Source organism: Papilio xuthus, unplaced genomic scaffold, assembly GCF_000836235.2.
Source record: "Papilio xuthus unplaced genomic scaffold, Pxut_1.1 DF827714.1, whole genome shotgun sequence".
In the NCBI taxonomy this organism is placed as follows: domain Eukaryota; kingdom Metazoa; phylum Arthropoda; class Insecta; order Lepidoptera; family Papilionidae; genus Papilio; species Papilio xuthus.
The window spans coordinates 207,811-230,089 of NW_013530935.1; the positions used below are offsets into that span (position 1 = coordinate 207,811).

General features: G+C 33.9%; 1 protein-coding gene across 1 annotated transcript in view; it reads left to right on the forward strand.

The window, feature by feature from the left end:
• The first annotated feature begins 366 nt into the window (after positions 1-366).
• Positions 367-22,279, forward strand: part of LOC106116738 (uncharacterized) — an 80,546-nt gene continuing 58,633 nt past the window's right edge. The window contains exon 1 of the mRNA XM_013310716.1: positions 367-644. The gene's annotated coding sequence lies outside the window, so the exon portion shown is untranslated. The remainder of the gene's footprint in view (positions 645-22,279) is intronic.

The window sequence follows — 22,279 nt, forward strand, 5'->3', positions numbered from 1 at the left end:
GAAACTTCTTAACCCTTTAAGCGCCGTCACGTAAATTAAGTATTAAATTTGCAAGACTGTAAGGTACATCTTAGATCTTGGTTTACTTTTGTGTTATGAGAAATTTTATGACCTTACAGTATGTTTCCACTGTTGAAGAAAGTGATCAAGAATCATTGTCCTTGTATTCTTTGGATACAACGTCATCTTAATCAAAATTTTACGGTACGTAAGTCTTCGTTGTTTTTACGTTAACAAGTGTGGGACACGCTTCTTCGCTAGATGGCGTTAATTTTAAAATAATTTATTTGTTAGAAAGGGAAGGCGAGTCGCATAGACGAACCAAACAAAATACGTAATGGTTCCGGTTCAGTTTAGTGCCGTGATTCCCTCCTGACGGGCGGCGGTGCGCGTACAGTCACGCGAAACTTCCAGTGTCGTGTCAACGAAAATATGTACACATCTGTTTAAATATTGTGCTGGTTTATTTATTAACAGCCGAAATTTACGTGTAAAATGTGCGCGTTTTTGTTACATGATGTTCTAACATAACACAGCTTTAGTTGATCACATATTGTGCTTGTAAAGTGTTCCGGTGTTGTTTTTTTTTGTTCTGTGAAAGGATTATTCTTAACGTAATTATGAAGACGAACGTCGCATAAAAGGTAAGAGGTGACTTTGATTTATTTATGTTTTTTTAATAATAATAGCAAAGGAATGGAGGTTAAGGTAGAGTCAGTGAGCCGCCAGTAACAGGACTTTCGCAATCTTTATTCCTTGTGCGTAACTTGCGTTCCATAAAAGTGAACCATTGGTTATGGTCGCGACATTCTATTCGTTTGGACTGTGCGATGTTAATTTTTAACGTCAATCAACACCCTAAAAGCCATTCGACACACACTAAATTGACGATAACCGCCGCTTATCATTCAGAACACGATCTATTATTAATTTCTCCTCGTTTAAGGGACAGAAACAATTTCTACTGCCTTGTAATTGAAAGTTTGTTTCCTATTCCGTATTTTTGAGTTCGAAGAGATTTGTTTCGAGGAAAAACGTACCAGTCGTACCAACATGGATATAAAAGCTTGCTGAAGAGAGAAACGCTTAAAGCCTTTAAGGTTTAAGATAATTAAGTCGAGGACAACGTACATCTAAATAATGTTTTGTGTTAAGCCTACGCACCCAATATTATCTCAGAGACGTTGTTTAAACGCCTTCATAATTACGACAAGTGGTCCTCAAATTACGAATTCGATCTTATTTAAGGGTCGCCCAATTAAAGGGAAACGCCGCAGTTAGGCGCTAATTCTTTGAATTTTATATAGAGTTTGAATCAATTACATTGACTGTTAATCACTACTTGTGGGAGTATCGACATGATTCCAATTTCTTATTAGATTTTGTCATAAGCGAAAGTTTGGCAGATCTATTGAAATCTGTGGATACGTCTTCGCACCAGTAGAATGTGCGTATAAATGGATCATCAAAAGTAAAGATATAAACACAGATGTACCTAAAAGTCTGTAGTAGATAGACGATTATCCCTAAAACTAGAAGACGTAACAATAATACAAGAGTTGCTATATTAAGGTGATCGTAAACTCTATTGTTTTACCATCAAAATGAAAAGAAGCAAAAATAGATCATTAATTTCATGTAAATGACAAGAGTGTCGTGGGTCGTAGGCGGCTGCGGCTCTCCGAGAGATATCTAATTAGCAGGCAGAGGTCGCGCGGCGCAGAATGAATGTCAAGTGCTTACGTCACAAGCTGGCTCTGCTGTGGCCAGTAGGCAATAGACCTTTTGAAGTTGGAAAGAGCTTTATAATGTAACAAGATGTATGTACCCTTTATCGTACCGAAGGGAGGCAGAAGGTCCTTTTTACGGATACATGTGTACTGCATAAGATTGGAGTATAAGAATGTCCCATAACGTTTAGACGCATAATAAGAATTTTCGTTACAGTTGTTCTTTACGTAATAAAACATGTTAGTAATGAATAGTTGTACTAATTTTAGCCATTAGGATCGACGTTATAGATTATAGTCTAGGGCTCTTTTAATTGGTTTACGATGGCGGCCGTTGCCGTCGGCAGGAATTTAATATTTGAGTGAGGTACGCCATCTAATTGGCGGATTCACCTCGAAAGCGCGATTAAACGCGTTGTAGCATTTTAATAGCTGCCCGTTACATGATGCGGATTATTACATTATTCATTTTTAATTTGCTCCGCGGACAATTTAGCTTTGCGTTTACACAAGCGGAGTTAGGAGTTAAACGTTTTTTAATTACACAAAATACATTTGTCATGAATAAAGGGTAAAAAATGTATGATATATGGACATTAAATCACCAAAAAAAACTTATTAAATAAACATGACTTCACGGCAGTGGATATTCATTAAGAGACGCAAAATCAAAACGCAAACGAAACTACAAATGTAATCTTTGCACACGTCGAGCATAATTTCTCAAGAATGTACTCGACCGGCGGCCGCAATAAATCATTCTCCCTGGCTCCCCGGCTCCCCAGCTCGGCAAATAGAATTAATAGTGGCCTACGTGGGGCCAGTAAAAGGCTTCTTACAAGTAGATTTCTCTTTACTTTGCTACCATCGACATGAAGCGTATCAATTTGGCGCGAAACGACTTGCGATCGCTCTCGCAACAGATTCTGTGTCAATAAAATCAAGTAAGAGTTGATGATATATGTTTCATAAATATGTTTGGCAATGAGAAAGGCAATATTTATTAGTTTTTATTAACAGTAATTAGTTACTTATTAAGGAAATGTGTAACATGAGGACATACAATCATCTTACATGTTTGTCAGTCTACATTTTTTAAATGTATAGCGATTAGCGACAATAACCGTGATGCAGAAGTAACTCAGTTTGTCAGCCATTAACCTCGCGTTAGCTTTACAACTAGTAGTACGGTTCGCGGCCACTCACGCGTCATAAAATGGCGTTACTGTTGAGTGGCATAGTGGCATGCACCGTAACATAGATAATATGTGCTGTGAGAATATAACACACTTACCCTTTTTTAAGTGTCACGTTTAGACTAACGTGCATTTTAATGGTGTGGTATGTCATATTAAACCACTACAGACATTTTGTTTTTCCATTTTTTATTTTATGTGCGTCTCTGGTGCCTGCATTCATTTGTTTAACAAAAGTACCACATCAAATGGGATTTTAAATGAGTAGCAGGGTGGACCTCAGCAGTCTAATTTTTGGGTTTTAAAATTCCTTACAAAATTGTACAGTATTAGTATATGTAATACCTTTAGCGATAATAATCACTTCACACAATCATGATAAACCTTACAATGCATTCACACTTCCAACACATCCTATAATATTAATGCGTAGGACGTGGCGACGACATAAGTAGCTATGTAAAGTAAACCTTCAAGGTTTTTATGTCTCATGGCCGTTTAAAGATCGAACATTAAAAAAATATTTCAAATTAAAAGAATAAAAAGGTACAATTCTTAGGAGAATATGTTTGTTAATAGATATTTTTTGGAAAATTCATCAGTTTTATGCTGTTTAATCTAACCATCTGTTTGTTTTTTGAAATTATAAAACATTATACAGCGATAATTAGAGCACGTCAATTTCATTGAATGCTCAAACACAATACATTTTACCTGAATACAAGCGCACGCTGAGCTTTACAAATTTCAAAAACTCTACGTGTTAACGCCCACTTTATTGGGTTTTAAATAATATAATAGTTCAAAAACCTACCTCCTACCCTACAGCTCCTATTAATATTGAAATTCAATTCAAACATCTAGCATGCTGTTATCCCTATTTGACTTTTTGTACCTGCTTTTGATCTAAAAATAAAGGCCAGAAAAAACAACATTTTCAGTAAGGATTGTATTAAACTGACTTGTGACATTCTTAACTGTTATAATTGTGTATTTGTTACTACCTAGATATGCATTTACAAATTTTCTATGTCTAAGTGTTTTCCTGTTTATAACATCATCTCGTTCCATTTCCATTTTTAACTGGATTTTTTTTAATGGTATTAAGTGAACTATAATTTGCGTTTGAATAATTATTATCTAATATTGTTTCCTGCGTTTTTATATACAAAAACGGTACAGTTTCGTACAGTAACGTTTGTATAAAAGCCTTTGTGATACTCGCAGAGGTAACAATGGAATAACATGGTACAACGCGCCACCTAACTCGTCATGGGTCAGTTTGTTTCAATACAACTTTTGTGTAAATTTAAAACACATTCTTCTGAACCTAAGGATCATGTGGGAATAAGATTTTGATAAATATATTTCTTCTTGTAAATACTTAACGTATATAAAACATTTGGCATTTAATTTTAGGATTCGTAATTATAGTCTACACATCTTTATTTTTGTTGGTTCTATTAGGATAACCTTTATAAACTACATAATATTATTATAGTGTACAATAGTGGGAAAGTTAGCTCGCCCGCGGAGGAATTTGAAGTAATTTACAAATGAAATCGTGAGTTCTGCAACACTGACTTCACTTCCGACCGCCCGCCCCGCTTTGATGTAATTGTTACGTAGTTCTCTCGTATCGCGAAATGTTGCCGTAACTTTTATAATACTATAGCATTAAGATAATAAGTTACCGTAACAAATGTAACTACTAACTAACCACAGTTTGAAATCAAGCCGAATAATGTGTATTCATATGAACTTGTGCTTTCTCCGGCGTAAGCTTTACTTCTACTAAACCTCATAGGATACTGAGCGTACCAAACATTCCTTACGTTTTACCGTTTTGTTGAAATACATAGTTTCATATATCATTGCATCATAAAAAGTGATTATAAAAAATCAATGTAATTCACTTTAAGGCGTTAATTTCTAAACGGTGGCAAAATGTCGGTGCCGCGCCGACTGACCCAGTTCCTCGTGCACGCAGTGTACGGTGCATTCGCGAGTACGCTGCATACCTTGCCTTATTTATTGTCGGTCAAGCGAGTACCTATGATGCACAGTTTTATAGAAAACCTAGTGTTCGCAGTTTCTCCTTAGGAAAAAGAAGCTCATCACACTAATTTATAGGAAGAAATTTCATGTATTTTTTATGTTTTTAAGTTAAAAAGGATGAATAGTAGAGAAATGTTTCCTTACTTTCATTACTTTCAAACAAAATATGCAAACTCTGAAAGTTCTGGAAAATTTCTAACATTTTTATTTCGCAAACTACTCACAAAATAAAGTACCATTACAAAGAAACACGAAATAATATTGTAGCGAGTTTTGTTCCCGACAAGAATAACCCATATTTCAACTCGTACCTTTTCCCTTGTGTCTCGGATGTTGTGCGGTCGGATTTTCGCCCGCATCTTGCCCCACAATTAGTAAAATACTTGGATTAGCTACAGTTTACGCTATTTATTTTTTATTTTCAAACTACAAAAAATATGGATTGAAAACCTCGTTGAATGGGTCTAAAAGGGTAAGGGAAAAGAATATATTTAGGATTTTGAGTATTCCTTGCGTTTACATCATATCTTTTCCTTTTATTTCTATTAAATAAAACAAGTGTTCTAGACCCTGTTTTTGGAAGCGTTACTTTGACATGTGACCCGCCGACGCGTTTGCTTCCTGTTCACATAAAAAATCAACTCGCGTAAAAAGTATCACGAGATAAACCTATTTAAATTTAGAACACGCACTAGCGCGCGTTACACTCAAGACTGTCGAGGTTTTTTGTAGTTTTTTTTTCTCAATGGCTCGTGTATTCGTGGAATTGAATAGGGTTCCCCCAATGACACGGAATATGTTTTTTACGATGCCATATATTTTTTTTTCTAGAATTATGTCGAAGAAGACATTCTTGTATGTAGGTATGGTCTGCTTTTTGAGTGAGTATTAAATTATAAAAGATTAAGATTACACATTTTATTTACATTTATATTTCAATTCAAATGTTTCAAAGATTTAATATTACGATACACTAATTTCACCAGAAATTGTAATATTGAATTTGATGTCGAAGAGGTCGGTTGTTGACTCGTGGGGTAATTGTATTGTTGTGGACACAAATAGCACGGCATCGATCGCCCGCCGACGCCGACGCCGACGCCGACGCCGACGGCAGGACCATCAATTTTTCACAATGCCGTCAAATCCACACGGAAATATCCCGTATAGTTTAAACTATTCGATAATGCGATATGTATTGGTAAATATTACTTATGATCAAGGCTGGGTGCTTGTCAATATACAATGAATTGTGTGACCCGGTTGTTTTTCTTGAGAAATATAACACAAAGTGGATAATGAATTTATGAACCTATACTAATAAGGGAATTGCGCTTTTTATAAATGTACGTACTACTTTAATAACTTATGAAGAAGTAATCGTTTGAATTGTTGATGACAATGTTAATTGCGGTGTTATTATAGTTGATTGAGTAATTGACTATCCAGCAACTAAGAGTTATTATGTGCATTTAAACATCTTAAGAGTGTTGACCGAGCCTTCAAACATACATCTCATCGATCGACCTGCAGTAGGTTCAATATTTAATAGAGACATTTGCTGATATGTGAAATTGTATTGCTGTTTAGCCTGATTGAATCAGTCTATTCACGCAACAACCTTAGCGTGTCTCGTATCACTGTTATGTGGGCATATTACTACATTTCACAGAAATTATAATTGAAAAACAAAACGATTGTGTAAAACAGATACATAAGCGAAACTGATGAAAGTTTATTTGCAAAACTGGTAATGGCCTACTTATCCATTTTTTTTGGAAATTAGAACACAGATATCGATAAAAGCATTGCAACAAAAAAACCTAGATATAAAAAGACTATTTTCGCTTTGTCGAGTCATGTTTTCAATTCCACGCTCGTCAAAAGACTTAGCGAAGGCCCGCTTTTACCGTTTGATAACCCTCGAATGGACGCACGACCTTTTGCGTATAAAAGAAATAGCTGAATGGGTCTTGTTGAATTTGTTAACTGTACGAGCTCGCTTATTACGTTCTCTTGCGATCCGAAATTGGGTCTTCATTTCGCTTGAAATTTTCATTCTGCAATCTTTGTATTTTCGGACGCCTCCGATACTTCGTATAGTGAAAACAAGTAAAATGAATATGCTATACTCCTCATTGCCCTATCTATTAGTTTCTGAGTGATGAGTTACACATATCGACGTGAGTGCAAAAACTAGCACTGAGTGATGGCTGACAGCTTCCCGCGCGTGCCCGACTTGCTTTCACAACGGAAATTATTATTAGTGGTACAGTCGATAGCAAAAATAATGTGAAAACGATAAATTATTATAATAGAAGTATATCAAGTTTAGTGCAAGTATTTATATAGCTATAATTAGTGTAGTAAAATGTACATGATTCTTCAATGAACTTATTGTTTACTTTTTCATGTATGTTGATGATATCCAGGTTACTTCAAAGGATGAGGAGAATTGCGTCATTGTTTTACATGGTCGAATGAATATCTGAATTATAGGGAAAACGTGAAAACTCAATCATAAATATAGATATTTAATACGTTTAAATGTTGATCGTTTGTCACGGTTATATAATTTTGTTTCTTAAAAATAATTAAATAGCGATAAACCTAAAGTAAATATAAAGCTTCGTTCTACGTTAGTTTCATAACTGAATACATGTCGCAACTTTATTAAAACTTTGCGGGCAATTCTATTAAAAGCAAACGAACTTAGTTTGACGCCGGGCGCCGAGCAAGTTTTCAATAAACCCAAGCTTTTATAACTTCAATAATTCCTACATGTCCTTCTAAAGAAACTAAAGGCAGTTTAGTAATTAAATTTCCTTTAAATGTTTAATATTCAAAAGTAATAAAGGTTAACTATCCTCGTTCTAAAGTTACAGAGATAAATATATCGCCAAAAGTTCGGTTATTGACAAATCGAACCCGGGATTTTACACAAGAAAAATAACACGCCCTACGATTACTCTAATTAAAAAAACTACTCCTTTATAATTAAAAAATAAATAAAAAATCTGGTGTTTTTTTATGTCAACACTTAAAATTATGTTACTTTATTTAAATCATTTGTATTTATAGAAGTGTGAACACGTTACATATTATGTGATAGATGATATTCCTCTGTCGGGTACAGTTTCAGCGAAGCCGCAGCAAGCCTGCGACCGCAGCCTGTGAAACTTTGCGCTCGATAATTTGTTGTAGGTGAAAATTAATCCTGAATTACATTGCAAAACCAGACGCCTACGTCTACTTAAAGAAATATATATATATATATAGAAAGATGTACTAACATAAAATGCTAATAAAATTAATACTACGATTGTAATCACAACTACAAAAGAAGAATACAACATAACAAAGAGATTAGATTACAACTTCATAGTTTGTTCCGTAACAGACATTCTGACACCTGGACTAGCGTCTGGGAAACGAGAGGCGCGTCAAACGTGACCCGATTGCCAACGGAAGCACCCACCTCGCAACCAGATGGAGATATAGTAGAGCACGTAAAAACAATCTTCAGCTCTACAAACAATCCAATCTAGGTCGAATATCCTTTGATCGTTTCTAATTCTGTTTATTGTTCGTTTGTTCAAAGTCGAGTGCCGGCCGTTACGTTCATTGTTTTCTGTTTGCTCGAAATGTTTCAATCATGTTCTACATTTCGACCTTTTTCAGTTGATTTTTCATAAATTAAAATAAGAACAATTCCTTTATTATGAAACATATTTATTGGTCTACAATACTTTATATTAGACTTAAAAAGTAACGACGTTCTCACGTAAACTATACGATAGATTTCACGATACTTTAGAGTATTAACGTAATATTTCATGTGGCACTATTAATATTTAGGTGGTTATAAGTTACGGTACTGCTATATCTACCGATCGTTTTTTATTTAAAACTGTTCCATTTTCAAATAATACGATTATAAAGTGTAACAATAGCCATTTGGGAATTCATTCTGATAGCTCACCGGTAATTGATTTTCTCGCGCACTTTTTACGCGTCAAAATGGCTGCTCCGCCATTACTGTTGCGCGCCTACGATAACCGTGCAAACAATAGCCGGCCCAACATTTGGCTCGTTTCCTTTGGTAATCAATCAATTCGAATTATAGCTCGATTATTACCATTACGCCATATAACGATAATTTGTATTGCCGTTTAACTCACGTAAGTAGCTTTATTGTAATAGCTATTGTTTAATATTTATATTTAAGTACTTCTTGTCTTTTTGAAATTAAAAATATAAACAAGACCTATCATAAGTTATTTTTAGACTTCCATATTGGGCTTCGAATTCTTATGAACACATCGAATTCTTATATACATGTGTTTTTTTTTAATAAATTCTAGTGGGTGGCTAGTGTTTAGAACTATCTCGCCTCCTTACAATGTATTCTATTCGGATTTACACTTCTCTCTATGGTCCAACTGTTACAATTGGATTTCCTCAATTCGATTATTGAATTTCACAATGTTCTGTTTTAGTCTAGGAGTATTCGCAACGAGAATTTCTAACAAAATTCCCTAGACTTAGCAGCTATTGTTGAAATAAATGGAATAATATTTCCTCAGGCATTCGTTATAAATTTTATAACCTAATTTATTTATATGCCTTGAAATTGTCTGAAATACATTAGACTCTTTCGATATAGGTTAGTTTGTAAAAAATAATGTATCAAAGTGAATAAAGGTACAATATAAAACATTTCTACGAAGTTTTCCAATAATTGTAGCGAACAAGTTCAATACTACTTTGCTAGTAGAACTAATAACTGTCGACGCTCCGCTCCCATCTGAGACAAATGGAAAATATTTCCCCGCCTTGTGGAAATTGCAACTAACGTTGCGTAGCCCGTACGTTATACGAACAAATGCCAGTCGGTGTTTAGTGTCGCTCGACTCTCTGGATATTACATTACAAGACCCTTTGTTTCTAAAGTAACTTACTACGATTACAAAAATTCAAGGTTGACATCTTGAAGAGGGTTATTTCAATAAGCCCGTGTACTCTTGTTTTATCGTAAACATTTTGTTCACGGGTTGTAAGGTATAATGTTGAAAAGTACCCGTTTTGAAAAAGCTTCCACGACTTTGGTCATATTTTGTCGTAAAACTGTAGAACATGCCTGTTAAAAAATATTGGTTCATCTGATATTTGTTGCGTAATTTAAGAAAATGATGTTAAAATATATTGTCAAGGCAATACTAAAAGGAATACTATACTCCTAAAAATTGGAACTGTCTCATTCTTAGAGTTCTGAGAGAGCTGTTCATTAAATTAGCTAGGGAGGGAGGAGGCAGGCTGGGGCTGTGCCACGCGGTCTCAGGCGGCCATGAAAATCTCATTATTAACATGAAGCTATTTCGTTATTATTTCGAAGTAGTCGAAGTTGTAGATTAGTGCTATTAAATTAATACTTTGTTTTTAATACTTTGAAAAAGTGCTTACTTTATTAGGAATGTTGATATTAGTGTATAATGATGTAGAATAAAGAAATTCCGATTTTGATTGGCAACACTACGTATACAATTAATATGAAAGGCCATTCAAAGAGAAATCCACGACTTTGCCGACGTCGCTGAGAGGCAATCAAATTAAATACAAAGAATCTCTTCAATTACACGTATTTTAAAGTGCGCACTTGATGACAAGAGCGCCTTCGGTTCTTTCATAGAAACGCTATCTTTCTAGCTGTAAATAAAAATACTTTCATATCTTTGCTAGATTGAAAGTTTTATTTTATAAAAAAGAATAGGTCTATTGGTGCATTGATAAATGTAGTGAACCAGCCATCGCCCGCGACTCCGTCTGCATGGAATTAAAGAAAATTTTATGAGTAGCCTATATGTTCTTCCAAACTATGTTCTACATCTGTGCCAACATCCGTTAAGCAACGTTTAGTTCCGGAGATACCTTCAAACAAACATCCACCCATCTATCGAACAGTCATAATATTAGTAAATTAATAACAATTAAATATTTTATTTTAGCTATTACACATGATTACAAAGAACTACATGAAGAAGGATGTTCTCAAATTGGCTATGATTTTGTGTGTTACGTAAGAACTTTTTTCTTTCTTCTTTTACGTTATGTAAAATGTGATGATTTATTTTATGAACGACGTCGGTGTGTAGGGAACTTTGTAGTCGAAGCGTATAGTACAAAATTTGTGAACAAGAATCTATAAAATATATTTATTACAAATAGAAATAAGTTTATTAAGTTAATTCAGCCAGAAAATTGTATGTTGAAAATATAGTAATATAATATAAGTATAATCTAACCGAAATATTTACATCACAGATAAACTGCACTAATATAGTAACTTTATATTTTTATATTCGTTGGAAGCTTGTGTTTAAAAATATATTTCTTTCAAGTAGCAGAAATGTGATTTTTTTGTATTTTCATTTGGATTGAAAAATAAAAATTGTACCGTGTTTTTTAATGACAAGGCACATTTATTGAGGTGATAAAATTATATTACTGGAGGGAATATCTAAACTTGGCTGTGATGTAATAACATTTCGACGGCTTGCTTCACGATTTGGAAACGTTTAGGAAAAGCCCCTTTTTAAACTCGATGAATAATTTAATGGAAATGTTTTATAAAATGATGTAAGGACGGAAATAAATGTGAAAATGTATTTGAAAGTTTTTTATTCATTTATTTTCAATAATTTACATTCTAGACAACTTTTATGTTATGTTGACATTCAGTTTTTAACTATCTACTTTTGATACTGCGACCTCTCTATAAATGGTTCAATTTCTATCGTAATCCTTTTAATCACTAGACATTTTGTAAATAAATTTGTATTTAGAAATATGAAATAAGTCAGCGAAGTCATATAAAAAAGGCATTGTAGTAATTTTATATTGAATTTCAGTTTCAATTAACTGCCATTTATATTAACAATGCACAGAAAAGAATAAAAAGCCTTTAGTATAATTTTGACAGTCGACGTAATTGATTTCCCGCGCAATTTGTACGCGGGACAATGCGCGATCGGCAATTGTCACCGGCCGCGGCCGCAGCATGGCGCCGATTAACGAACCGGAGATAAAAGAGTCACGAAACTTTAATTACTCGTAGCTTGTTGATTCGTTCATTTTATTGTTTAATATTTTTTTTTCAATTTAGCTTTATTAATTGGCAAGTTTATTGGTTTAAAAAAAAAATTACATTTCTTTGTAGGTTATGGTTTACATCTTTACATTTTTGTGTTTTATTACCACTAGAAATACTTAACTCTCATGATGTATACTACAAAAATTATGAGAAAGCAAGCAATAAAAATATGAACAATATTATATTTCTTTCAGAGTATGAAGTAATATCTTAAAAAAATGCTCTCAGCTTAAGAGTACCAATAATTACAGGAAACGATATGTAGTTCAATGCAAGCGTTGTATCAGTTCATATTGATGTGCTTACGATCTTTCGAATTGTGAATAGGAAACCAACGGCTTCCGTCAGTAATCAGGTCACGTTCCTTTTTTGAAAGGCGCGTGTCGCCCGCCCGCGCAGGGTTCACACATGCATGACTTTTAATCATACCATAGACATGCCTTAATCTCTGGATAGGGGAGCGGTATGCTTTATTTATGCGGTTTGACTCTGATTAAAATTCTTTTGCACTCGTACCTATATTGATGTTGTGTTACAAAAATATTTACCTTAATAATTGTGTAATTTGAATGTTTAAGTAAATTATTTAACCTCTCCTGTTGTAGGTTTGTTGCAGATGTCTCGGATAGCAGTCACATCAGGTGATCGGATTGTCGTTCACCGCCTCGTTATTATTAAAATATATATTAAATGATTGAAATTTTGTTTTAAATTAAAATTCTAGTTAGTCTTTTGCTATAAATTTAATTTTTAATTTGAAATAGCGCGCAGCAGCCCTGTTTTGGAGAATCTTGGGTGCGGGCGAATATTATCTGAGAAGCGGCTTCCAGCGTCTATTCACAGACGAGTTATTGTCGATGTAATGCTGTGAAAGGCTCTATTTATAGAAAAAACTTTCACGTGTTTATAATACGTTGTAAATCAAACACTGGAAAGGGATCAGAATGTAGACTATTAAGAAAGTAAAAGGAATTATAGACATCTTTTTTGTTAGAATGGATTAACAGTCTTTGAGAGACTTAAAAAACTTGAAAGAAATTGAATTGGAATTCTTCAGGCGTATAGCGATTTGATTTGATTTAATAAGGACTTTAACAAGATTAAGATTATGAAAACTGTCTGAAGCGCTTTTAGATGATTTCGCTAAAATGTTTAACTGAAGATATGGTGGATTTAGTATTTATGAAGCGTTGTAGAACTAATCATTGGTATTCTGAAATAGTAGAATAGCATTTTCAACATGGCTGCCTGTGTCGTAAGTGAGCGGTCGCTTGCTTTTCTGCGGCTTCGCTGAAACTAGAGCTGATGTGATGCCACTTTTCATGTCTCGCTTTCTGTCTGTGTCACAGCCGCAGTATGTAGTATGTTCTGTCCCGTTCTCGAAGGTACGTTGAAAACTTTTAAAGTGCTTAGATTAGAGCTGTGTGCATTTTTTTTCTATTCATATTGTTACTAGCTGTCGCCCGCGACTCCGTTCGCACAGTCAGCCTGTGAATTCTTCCAGATTATGTTGTACATCTATACCATATTACAGCGAGATTTGTTGAGCCGTTCAAATATTTGCATTAATAATAATAAGTAAGATAACTTAATTCGATTAATGGAATAAAGCTTAGTACTTTCAAATATTTACGTTATTAATTCCAAAATGTGTCCGGTCTTTAGTATTTTTACTCTATGTATCTCTCTATAAAGAAGATTTTTTAAACTCGATATGTACGGAAACAGAAATAGCGTATTGTACACCTCAGAGTGTTGCCATAGATTATATTTATCAAGAGTATCGAGCAATAAATTATCCGCAAATGATTAACTGGAACGTTTATGCTGATAGATGGAAACAATTTAGTAGGAGCAAGTGTTCCGGGCTGATTACGTCAGAACAAATTCTATAAATTGCTTTGTTCAACGCACGCTTAGAGAAAAGGACCGTGTGCAGGAACCATTAGGTGGGGGGGTTGTATGCCTCCCTCCTTTTACTTCTTTAAGCGACTATTATAAGGATATAAATTTTATGAAATATATTTCTGTCATTTTAAAGAAAATGAGATAAATAGCAAACATTTTTACGACAGTGGAAACTTACCGTTAGTTTAATATTTGTAGTTTTTCTATTAAAACTTTTTGAAAATAAGTCGATCTATGTGGGACACAGGTTTATCATGTCCGAGGGTAGTTGGAAACTTCTCCAGTCCTCCCCTACTCAACTACTGTGTATTTTTTATTGAGAAAAGTTTAATAAGTCTACTTACAGAACTTTGAGAAGGCAACTTGATTAAAGGACAAAGTTTCGACTGTAACATTTTAAATATAAGTAGGTTTGTTACTTTTTAATGAATATAATACAATAAAACATATTAACTTCAAATAGCAGCGTAAAAGAAATAAGGTAACATTACTGATCAAATAGTTTTGTTAATGGCAGAAAAAATCATACCATTGAATCAAATTGACAATTTCAAAACAAAAAAAAATCTTATTATTGTTAGGAAGAAAATCCTACACTGTGCCGGTGTGCCGGCGCAACACTAGCCTTATTAAAATATCAATGTTTATGTCCCCTCACTAATCATTTTGACATTTGACTTTGTAACGAAAGTGCGACATTCGCGCCAAAATGACTATAACTAATAATGTCAAAAATTATTTATTTAGAAATGATAAACAAAAACACTAGAATATTCTACACAACTTTTTAGACGTTGTAATCTGTTTTAAGATGTTCATTTTGCTCCTTATTCGCTCAAGTAAGTTTCAAGAGTGGGATTATCCGGAAAGGAAGGAGCTCTATCAGCTGTCACCGAATGAGAAGAATTTAAAAGACCAGCTTAAGAAATATCTGTCTATTAATCAAATATTCAATTTCTGTTCAATTTCGTTTGAAGATTTCATCCTTGAAAGTAACAAATTTTTGGAGTTATTTAATTCTTAAGGATTTTTGCAAAGATCGAATGATTATAAACATTAAATTCCGTCCTTTAATTGGTCATTAAGATGACGCTTAGCGAAGAATTCTCATACCTTATGACTCTGTGACCGGCGGTTAGGTTAGGTTATTTTTTGGGTTAAAACTCTTATTCAAATTCAATACCTAAGTCGATTATTTAAAATCTAAAATGTCAGGCATGACCTTTAATTGAGAAATCACAATTATTAAAATCCTGTCTTCAGAACCTACGCTCGTGGTTCGGAAGGAGTACCCGTACGTTTTTCAGAGTTGCGGTGTCAAGGGTGCAAGTTGCCTTAATGATCCCCGACCTTCGAAAGAAGATGGTATAATAAGAAGAAGAATATATGAACAGCATTTGTAGTGTGGTGTCAAATAGTAACCATAAGATACAAAGATCAATAAAAGGCATCAACTTTATCATATCTGATTGTAATATCAGGTTTGTAACGTGACTAGTGATGACAATCTGTGTAGCGACATGCGACAACAAGTTTTCTTATAAACAAATCAATTGTTATTCACACGCAATACTATTGTGTTTCCTTATCAATAATGAAGATAAAACCTGATGTAATACAGCAGTCAAATCGACCTCAATAAGTAGATCAGTAAAATAAACTAATCTTATTAGCTTCGTATAGAGAAAACTTTGAATATATATTTCTTACCAGGTAACATTACAACGTTTGATCGGATCTCATTGCAATATGAAACATAGATAGACTTCATCGCAGATGTACTATTCCTGTGGGATAAAGTTCCGCTTATATTTACTTAAAAATTCTACAAAATAAAAAGGATTCAATTGTTTTTAATTGCGCACAAACGAAGTCTCAAGCAAAAGATATTAAGAAAATAACTTATGTCTCTCTGATGGATATTTCAATTCAGATCAAACATTTTGTACACGGAGTTTGCTTTGTCTAATAAACGTGAAGTATTTAAGAAAAACGAAACATGAGGTACAAACAGAACGTCAGGCTCAGTGTAACTCAGTCAACGATTTAATTAATAACCGGCGGTCGTTGTTATTGTTTGCGACTGGAAATTACAAAGTTTCACCTAAAATAATATTGTTCAATACGCAAATAACAAATTGAAATTTGTTCCAATTTTGTAATAACATTTTGTAATTACAAAAGATTACTTAAATTGCTTTTCAATAATTCGAAAAAAGTGTTGTAAAAATATTTAAATAATTAACATGATATAGCTTGTGAGAATATTCACTATAAATGTTATTTAAAATTTTATCGTAAACTGTACAAAGATCAACAAATAACTCTGGGACGGAATGCTTTTGTTGCGACAAAGTGTTCGCATATATTTGTTTAGTAGGATAATATCCGTGGAACAATTTTCACTAAAACCCTGTTGATTTTAATCAAAGTTGCAAAGTTCCGAACATACGGCTGGCTTGGGAACTTTCCACAATGTGTCGGGGACGGGGACATTTCAACGATCCTCTTGTAATTTTATAATATTTTTGTGAGCTTTTTTATATTAAGATTATTGTTATTAATAAATTCAATTAATGATTAAAAGTCAGCATTATGCATTATTCCACAATAATTTTAATTGTGTCAAATTTCACGTTCACCAATACAGACAATTTCCTAAAAAATGGGTCTGAAGTTTTGGTTTCTTTTATTAGCTTAGTGTTAATAATCAGTGCTTTCAAGTGATGAATTCTTGATAAAGAGGAAGTGTTCAAACCTCCGAGACTGCACTGTTCACTCACTCTGCGTAATGCAGTTGAAAAATGTATTATTCATTGTGTTTCACTTCAAAGCTTGCTTCGTTCCGCCGCCGCTCTGCCACGCCGCGCTGTACCACACTACACTCTCTGACAAATGTACTCTGCGTTATGTTCTTTTAGTTGCAATAAGTACTCGTATGTGCTCGTATTAAAGTAGAGCAGTCGATTTATTCTTTTATTCGTTTTGTATGACACAAATTAATTGTCATAAATAAAAGAACTAAATTCGGTACCCAGTTACAATTGAATATTGAATAAACAGTCACCAAAAGAGCTGTAAGTTTCACGTTGCCATGAAAAGGTTTCGAAGTGAGGGCTTAGCACAAAAATTGCGAAAAAGTATTCGTAACGTCGTAGACAAAAATTGTATCTGATTTGTGCCCTTTGCTAATTTTGTTGATGACCTTACAAATTCTTTTTTTATAATCTTGCTAGGTCTTCAGATTGAATTGACAATTCATTGAAATGGGTAGGCAATAAACGTCCTCGTCTATACCTGTTGTATGAATGTGAAACGAACTGATGCCTCAGGTGTGAGGCTTGTGAATCAGCTCATTAACATTCCCGAGGTGTCCTGAGGGACGCCGCAGGGAGGCGTGCACTCCACAAGTGTCATGAGAGGCTCTCAGAGATGTATGGAGTGCATTCAATCAGAGCTTTTTATGCTTTCGCATTAACTGCATTGTGTTTACTGACTCAATGACTGTTGAACGTTGTTGGACTGTTCGTTATACGTATTTGATTTATTTGTTTTCTTTGTTAAACGATGAATGATTTTAGGTAAAAATAAATGTAGTCATAAAATAGGTACTTTTTGTTATGTTTCGAGCACTTGTGAAATTCAGGGTTCCCACTCGCTAATTAATCTACATCTTAAAGACGCTCCAAAATAATTAACAAAGCAATAGAGTCTGGTTCACAGCAGTTTGTAATTTAAAACGTGAAGTTGATTTTGCTGCAAAAGAAAGTGAAATAAAGAGACATGTTATTGACTCATGCTGTTTTTCTAAAAGCTTGCATGTATTGAATGTCTTATTCCATCATTGTTTTTGTAAAGAAAACGAGAGGGACAATACTATGCAGATTTTTATGCACTGGCACTGCATTGCACTGGCTATAAGAGTATTATTTTGTGCCTATTTGATTTCCGCCATTTTTGCGCTGATGATAGCGTTTTGTAGCGGTGCTGTGAATTTGAATTAGTAATATAGATAGAATAAAATATCACGTAACAGCAATAGGCGCGTTTAAATTGTGCCGAATGAAAAGCTGCAATTTCCAAGCAATCGCCTATCCATTTATAGAGATCAGTGGTAAGATTAGTCTGCTTGTTGCTACTGAACATTGCGTCCGGCATGTGGATGTAAACAGCAAAAGGAAACGACTCGCACATCAATGTAAATAAAATAACATTTGCTGACATTGATATATAAATATACTGTGATTGTTTCATGATCATTATATTTGTATATGAATTTAAAACTGTAATTATCCTAGTTAAATCCGACGTTCTAATTACTTTATTATAAAACATTTTATTGAAAAAATTAAAAAAAGTAATATAACAGTGAAACAAACGAGGCGTTATAAATGTCGTAGACCTCCTTGCATCACAAGTCAAACTCCGCTGAACAAAAACAGCAAAGTTGAACCACGTTTAATAAAAAGGAGCTTTATTTGATTTACAAAAGAATTTATATTACAGGAAAGTCAAAGACGAGGAGCACAATAAGCATTTTCTTTGCATTCAAACAATTTCTATGCTCTATTCCTGTTTTGTAAAATTTCATTACAGCATTCGGTTACGTGTCTGGAATGCTCGCATACTTCACGGATACCAAAGAGATGTAAAAGTATATCTGTCCGTTTGTATTCAGAGAGCACGCGTAATTAAGTGGGAGGGCGTGTGTCCCCCCCACAGGGGCCGCCACTGCTGGCCGCTGGTCGACGCTGGTCGCACGGATTGCGGAAATATTTTGAACAGAGATTATGTATGAAAGATTTTTGTGTGGGCTTTTTAAGTGGTTGCCATTTAGATATTCTTGTATACAGTGCAGTATAATTATTGTTTTTTTTCAATCAGTCACTTGGTCAAGTCGCTAAATTTATAACTTTAATATAATATTTAAACATCTTAAATACATCAAAGTAAAGGTGATGAAAAGTAGTCATGAATTAAAATCATAATTTAGTTAAAGAAGATAAAAGCGACAAGACGAATACTTTCTTGAAAGGTGAATTTATTTTAAAATCAATCTTTTCGGTTTCTACGACCCCCTTAGGGATCGCAACCCTCGGTTTTAGAGGTCGCGACCTAACCCCTGTCTCGACCTTCTGATGTCCTTTGGTAAATAGTCTATTATTATATTAACAACTACGAAAAACAATAACATTCTTTACTTTTTATTGTCTAAGTCATCCGTCGACTTCCTTTCTCTTTGATTATCTGTATATAAACAACTGGTACTTTAATAAATCAGTGCAATTATTCTCAATCTTACTCTATTTAAACAAAAATCCAACACAAATTAACTTGTCTGGCCACCAATAAAATATTTAGCAACAAGTTTATTTTAACTAAATTCTGTTTGTGTCTAAAATACAAGCGGATTAATTAAGTCTTAACAAAGTTATAACTTAGCGGAGAAGTAACATGTGACCTGCACGCCGATATCCGTCTAGAGGACGCAGACGTGAGAGGCAAGCAAACATAAAGAAGTACAAAAACTTTGTACGATTACATATGTTGACAAACTTACGTATATGTTGCGTGCTTTTATCACTTGTGTTATCTTGTATATCTTACGGCCGAACCCACGGAGCTTTAATCGGAGCCTTAGTTGAAATTAGTTTTTAGTTACTTTGTTTGAAAGAAACGCAGACTTTTTCTATTGCTATTTATAATGGCGTATATGCCTGGTTGATTGAAATTTTAAAAAGTCACATATTTACGTTCAGAAATACTGTCTGAGAACTGAAGTTATGTAGTCTAAAGTTTGGTAGATGACATAAAAACATGACCTTATAAGTCATGAAAGGTAATTCCTATAATATATTATACAAAAATGAAATGTGCAACGATATTTTTAATGGCTGCAATTATTTGTGATGCAGCGAGCGGAGACATCGAATATTAAATAAATTTGAAAGTGAAGCGACACGTGACTTGCCTTCAGATATGAAAGAAAGTTGCAGCGCTGTCCGAGGACTAAATTTTAGTCTGCTTCGTTCAGGAATTGCTGAACAATGTAATAAAAACGTATTGAGATATTTTATAAACCTAAGATTAACAATTGATATAACTTTAAGTATTTTTATTTATTTTTCTTCAATAAAAGTAAGTAATAAATTCCAGAGGTAGCCTCATTTTTATACAACGTAAATTAAATTAGTAATTGTTATATAATTTTAACAAAGTTACCTTCGGGGTCCCGTAAAACTTCAGGATACGAAAGCTAGAATAAAAGGCTAGTTTATTTCATTTTATAAATATAATATTGTTAAATATTTGATTTAGGAATATGGCTATTCCTTTACGAGTAAAGCTCTGATATTTCATTCTATGTACCAAAGCTCTAAGCTAATTGATCGCGTTTGCTACTGATAAGTGATATCATAGGTTGACGACCTGTTGACAGTTGTGATGACAGAAGTAGGAAATAATCAGAAATGTTGCAGCGGCCGCGGCGCGGCCACTCTCGTTTTCATGCCGACTCGTTTCTCACTTCGTCACTTTCTACGGCCTTTTTTGTGCCATAAAATGGAATCTTGATATTTATGTGTACTTTTTTCTCGTTACATAATACTATAGGAGCCTGTTCGTTACAGTTAATTATTATTGTGAAATTTAATGTTCATCTATCGTGATCGATCATGGATGAATAATGCAACATATTATTTTTCACAAAGCACAGAAAAATATACTAAGAATCCAATAAGTTTGCCTAATAAATTCATCCTTGTACGTCTTCAAGATAACCAAATAGGATAACAAATGAACAAGCTAAGATATGCAACATGTCTGCCGAAACAACTGTTGCTCTGGTGCACCGGCGAATAAACAGCGGTCTCAACTTTGTCTCACTGATTCGAGACTCATATGAGACCTGTCAGATTTCGAATAGTGACATTTGTGTTGTATTCATTATTGCTGTCTCTATTTTTTCAAAGAAAATGTAAGGGACGACAATACGAACACACAGTGTAGTGTATACAAATCGTAATTACCTTAGTGGCTTTTAATCGAATTATATAAGTAAAAAATGTGCTTTTGTGTGTGTAAACGTATAAATGTTAAGCGATATAAAGTGAAATAAGTAAAATATTCTTTTGTTAAGAAACAATAAAAACAATTAAGTTAATTGCGACATAAATGTTATAGAATGTCGTTTGGAGTAATTAAATGAATTAACGTTTCAATAATAAAAAATATTCAGCTTCATTTTTCTTCATCTTGTAAATATAAACGGTTTTATACGTGGGAGTGTTTATTAATTATTAAAATAAACAATAGCTCTCCGCGTGAACGATGTGATACAGCTGTGGGGGTTGTATTATGGAGATGGAAAGATATTCGGTAGATCCACACGGGCTTCACACATCTGGGCCCGGCGCAGCTGAGCTAAGCATAATTTCCACCTCCCGGCATCGCCAGTATAACAATGTACAAAGCAAACTTTGTCGAGTATTTCGTGTCAAAGCGGCGGCCATGTTTGTGCGGTTACGTCACTCTTTGCTCTTATCACCATAATTTTGTTTCATCAACGGATATTCCTAAACCCTTTCAGATGATTTATAAAGTTAACATTTTTATTTTAACTTGCAAGCATAAACAAAGTTAAAAAGTATATTAGGAATATATTTCATATGTAAATAAATAAAGCAATAACATAATACTGAATATTTATTCGCCGATATTATATTATTACATATATTTTCAACTATTAATTAGTCAATTAAACTATGAAATTTGGTGGACATAACAAATGATGTTTAAATATCAAAATGAATATTTGTCAGCTTGGTCACCCTATTTGCATATATTAGGAAGTAGGCAAATATTTCCGGTATTCCGCAGATGGTTTGAGAAATGCCTCATAAATTTGTGAGGGTCGCGTCCCGTCGGGTCGCTTCGCCCTGTCTGCACTCGCAGATTCCATATAGACAACCTAAGCATTGTCCTAACTTATGTAATTTAATCATTCTAAGTGAAATAATAATAAAAATATGTGCACATTAAAGATAACTTTACAGATTAAATAATTTTAAGCATTTCAATATTTTACTTTTACCACTATATACTTTAAATTACGTTTTTTTTAATGTAGTACTATTTTTTCTATTGTCCTCGACAGAGTCGTGAATCTGATGATTGTCGAAGACAACGTAAATGCTACTCTGTAATAGAGTAAAGTATTATTAAAACCTAAAAAAAAA